General features: G+C 45.6%; 1 non-coding gene across 1 annotated transcript; it reads right to left on the bottom strand.

Moving 5' to 3' along the window:
* Nucleotides 1-3,162: 3,162 nt before the first annotated feature.
* On the bottom strand, nucleotides 3,163-3,237 carry Trnas-cga (transfer RNA serine (anticodon CGA)). The gene has a single exon. It is a non-coding gene; the product is annotated as a tRNA-Ser (tRNA).
* Nucleotides 3,238-5,122: the final 1,885 nt, after the last annotated feature.

Raw genomic sequence — 5,122 nt, 5'->3', positions numbered from 1 at the left:
TCCCACGCTTCGTCGCCAATGAACAGGAATTAGCATGGCTGCATGGACCATATGCCTCCTGCGGAGACCCCTATGCAGCAGCATATGCTGAACGGTCTATGAGCAGACACTATTTCCAGCCACTTGGTTCATCTGGGCGGTCATTTGCTCAAACGTTGTAAGTCTATTCGCCCTTACACATCTCCACAGCCATCTTTGATCCATGCTCCACCACAATGCCTCGCCGCCGGTTTTGGATAACGCCATTTTCCCATTTCCTTTAACTAGTTCGTCACGCGAACCATTTACAAACTTTGCCGTTGCGGAAATGCTGTACGGCTGGTCCCGGCGGAGGTTCGAGTCCTCCCTCGGGCATGGGTGTGTGTGTGTTTGTCCTTAGGATAATTTAGGTTTAATAGTGTGTAAGCTTAGGAACTGATGACCTTAGCAGTTAAGTCCCACAGGATTTCACACACATTTGAACATTTTTTTGCGGAGATGCTTCCATCCTTGTACCGGTTGCCAACGATCACGTGCTTTTGGCTGTCAGCTAAATCGCTCCGATTCCGCCTTACGGCAACGGCTGCACCGATTACTGCGTCCCCCCGACAAAGTTTATATACCCTCCACTGCTAGTGCTGCCAACTGTTGTCTGTGAGTGGTTACTGCATATTGACGTCTAGCATAGGCAGTGGTCACATTAATTAGACTAGGCCGCGTGTAACAAATATGGGTGCAAGGAGCAATTGGGAGAAACATTGTGCCTTTCATTGTTAAAATTCCTCGTCCCACTGTACACGCATAGATTTCAAGAAGGTACTTTTCCAGTTAAAAAAAATATTTTCATATGTTAGCAGGTACCTGCTGTAACTATTTATTTCTCCATTCTCATGTATGTTATGAGAAATGACTGTACCGTCTCTCATGAAATAGGCCTCATAGGGTAAAAGCATTGTTTTGAATTCTTCTGACTTCCTAAGTGATAGTTCATAAAGCGGATGAAAAATCTGAACACTGTTACTAGTCTCCTGGCAGCTTCGTTTGCACTTTCTGTATACGCATAGAATGGGAGCGATTTGTGTGCATTTCTTGCACAAAGCACTTTTGTTGTCTTCTGATACTATGTTGACAGTCTTTTTTTGTCGGCTCTAGTCTGGAACCGCGCGACCGCTACGGTTCGGATCCTGCCTCGGGCATAGATGTGTGTGATGTCCTTAGGTCGGTTAGATTTAAGTAGTTCTAAGATCTAGGGGACTGATGACCTCAGAAGTCACATAGTGCTCAGAGCCCTTTTTTTCGGCTCTATCAACAGTTTGCTAAAAATTCTCTTCCGCATCTGCAGCGTACTTATGTATACTTCAAGTAACATGGTTTAGCTGATGAGTGGCGCTTGTTCGGAGATTTGTCTTGTATTTTCTGCAGTTCCCTCCTCAACGTAAGTGCATTGCGCGTTTGTGAAATTTGGTACGGAATTTAACACTGCGAGACATTCCTTACCCGCAGCTGGAACGGAGTGCATCGGCTAGAGTGGACCTGTAGAACTCTCTTCCCGTTCATAGCTCAATATAGTATTGGTAAGAGACAGTAAATGCCGCCACTATCGACGGGGTTGGTTGAGAAGCTCTTTTTGTTTGCGGGATTACGAATTCTGGTGTCCACAGTGAGAAACGTTTTTGCGCTTAGTCTCGCTGCCCAGAGCGCTGGATATTAGAAAGGGGTGTACAATTTATGGGACTTCTCTGAATCTTGGAGTTCTTCAGTGTTCATTAAATCGTTTACTTTTCTTAAAGACGAGGAGAAAAGAACTAAAAATGTAAAGCGGCATGCGGTTCCTGAGATATTTTCCTTCATTTATGGATCTCGCTGTATTTGTCCTGCATATATGGAGTACGGACCCATTTTGACACATTTCAAACGGCAAATTGTTGGCGGAGTTTTCTTTAGGCAGCGTCTGTTTTATTACGAATGCGCTGCAAATACGGGGTCCGTGGCGCAGATGCTGCCGCAGACATCCCATCCTACTCGTCTCTCTGTCATTACGCTGTACCTTAAATTGTTGTTGCTCCTTCGTCCGCATCCCTCAACCAGCCTTCCGTTTTCCTACATTGGTGATGAAGTAACGAGAACTTAAGTTTCACAACGCTGTATAGTCGATGAATACAATCGAAAGCGTATATGTAAGCCTTTACCGTGATTTCTCTCGATGTAAACAAAAAAAAGTGTACGCAACTAGTGTTTTCAAGTCTCTATCAACTATGTGGGAACGATTTAGAAGGACAGAAAATAAATTACGCAATGGTTCTTATCTACATCTACATCATACTCCGTAAGCCACCTAATGGTGTGTGGCGTAAGGTACTTTCGGTACCACTATCTGATCCCTCCAACCCTGTTCCACTCGCGAATACTGAGTGGAAAGAATGCTTGTCGGTAAGCCTCTGTATTGGCGCTAATTTCTCGATTTTCTCCTCGTGGTCAATATGGGGAAGTAATATGTTGCTTGACTCCTCCTAAAAAGTGCTGTTCCGAAATTTAAATAGTAAATCTCTCCGTGATGCACAGCGTCTCTCTTGCAACGTCTGCCAGAGGAGTTTGTTTAGCATCTCCGTAAAGCCCTCTCGCCAGCTAAACGATCCCGTGACGAAACGCGCCGCTCTTCGTTGGATCCTCTCTCTCTATCAGCCCTAGCTGACAGAAATCCCGAATAGATTAGCAATACTCAAGAATCGGGCGAACAAGCGCCTTATAAGCCACTTCTTTCGTGGATGAGTCACATTTCCTTAAGATTCTTCCGATGAATCTGAGTCTTGTGTCTGCTTTTCCCACTATCTGTTTTATATGATCAATCCACTTAAGGTCGCTCTGGGTAGTTACGCCTAGATATTTTACGGTAGAAGCTGTCTCATGCTGTTTGTCATCAATAGTGTAGCTGTGCAGTAGTGGATTTCTTTTCCTATATGTGCGCAATATATTACATTTATTTACGTTCAGGGTCAACTGCCAGAGTCTGCACCATTCATCAATTCTCTGCAGGTCGTTCTGCAAATTCTTACTATCTTCTGGCGTTGCTACTTTGCTATGAACAACTGCATCATCTGCGAATAGCCTTAAAGAGCATCCGACGCATTCTACTAGATCATTTATATGCAGAATGAGATTTTCACTCTGGCAGATTAAAACTGTATGCCTGACCGAGACTCGAACTCGGGACCTTTGCCTTTCGCGGGCAAGTGCTCTACCAACTGAGCTACCCAAGCACGACTGAGATATTCAGAAATTTGTATCCTGTCACCCTTTCTGAGCAAATATGTTTTCCTACCATTCTTAACATTCCTTGTAGGACCCGTCGTCATAGATGCTGTCACAGCCTTATGATCACTGATACCTTCCTCAACGTTAACTTATTCGGTAAGTTCAGGTCTGTTCGTTGCCAGGAGGTCTAAGATGTTACCCTCACGATTTGGATCTTAAACTATATGTTGAAGGTAATTTTCGGACAAGGCATCCAGAACAATGCCACACGATTCCCTGTCTCTGGCACCAGCTTTGATGGCATAACACTCCCAATCTTTACCTGGAAAGTTGAAGTCACCCACTATTACAACGGCATGATCAGGAAAATTACTAATGATATTCTGCAAGCTCTGTCTGAAGTGCTCTACAACTACAGATCCTGACCCAGGTGGTCTATAAAAGCATCCGATCACCATTTTTGACCGTTCTTTGATACTCAATTTCACCCATAGTAATTCACATTCGGAATCCTTGATAACCTCGCTAGATTTTATCGAATTTTTACTGCAATAAACACGACGCTACCATTGGCGACTAACCTATCCTTACGATAAACATCCCAGTCTGAACGGAGGATTTCGCTGTCATTGAAGTCTGGCTTCAATCAGTTTTCTATTCCCGATATTATCTGTGAATTATAACCTTCAATAAGCGATACTAATTCTGGGACATTTCCTTGGATGCTCCTGCAGTTTACTAAAATCATATTAATCGTTTCTATCTCTGACCTGCGAGGACCAAGATTCTCTGAGGTCGCTATGGCTGATTGAACAGGCAAATGGTCTTTGTTCCCAAAGGAGGAGTTCTCTAACCTAAAAAAGCCCCATGTGCACGCCATACGTACTCCGCTACCCTAGTAGCCGCTTTCTGCGAGTAGTGCTCGCCTCACCTATTAAGGTGAACCCTACAATTCTGTACTCCATAGCGGAGGTCGAGAAATTCGCATCCGATACCGTCGCAGAGCCGTATGAGCCTCTGGTTTAGACCTTCTACTCATATCCAAACCAGAGGACCGCGATCAACCCTGGGTACGATGCTACAAATAGACACCTTAGCCTGCACCCCGTGTGCGTTGCTATTTGCCTTCACCAAATCAGCCAGCCTCCGAAAGGAGCCGATGATGGCCTCAGAACCCAAGCGGCAGGCGTCATTCGTGCGACATGTGCCACTACATGCAGCCGGTTGCACCCAGTGCGCTCGATAGCCGCCAGCAGGACCTCCTCTACATCACGGATGAGACCTTCCTGCAAACATACCGAATGCATACTGGGATTCTTTCTCGCCTTGCCTGCTATCTCCCCGAGGGGCTCCATCACCCGCCTAACATTGGAGCTCCCAATGACTAGCATACCCACCATCTGTATTTGCCCTGACTGGGCAGGAAAATCGACCGCTGGCCCAACAGGAGAGGCATCCCGTGCTGGCTCAGAGTTATCATCAACACTAGGAAGCACCTCGTACCTGTCCCTCTTTCGCCTTTCGCCCGTGACACGCGAACCCACCACTGCCTGTCACCCACTCTGAGAGAGGAGGAACCGGTCAGATGTGCGTTTCGGACGTCCGGGCGTCAGAACTTTGTAAGTCGTACATCTACTGGCTGTCCGAGAGAGAAATGGTCCTTCGTACTATTATTTATCACTGACCGTTTTCTTCAACTCGCGATCTGAAAGTGAAACCGTAGTGTCCATGCTTCCGTATGATCCATATTTATCGTAAGCATTCGTGACCATTATCATTTCCCATAAAATTCATCTGTTTGTGGACCACAAGATGTTGTGGTTCATGTTGTGCACCATCGACTCGGCTATTACTGAAAGTGAATGTCGACAAGGCTCTTACTGATACGTCT

Source organism: Schistocerca serialis, chromosome 1 (genome assembly GCF_023864345.2).
Source record: "Schistocerca serialis cubense isolate TAMUIC-IGC-003099 chromosome 1, iqSchSeri2.2, whole genome shotgun sequence".
NCBI lineage: Eukaryota > Metazoa > Arthropoda > Insecta > Orthoptera > Acrididae > Schistocerca > Schistocerca serialis.
The sequence above is the reverse complement of the archived record's forward strand: the minus strand, read 5'-3'. Positions and strand labels throughout refer to the sequence as shown.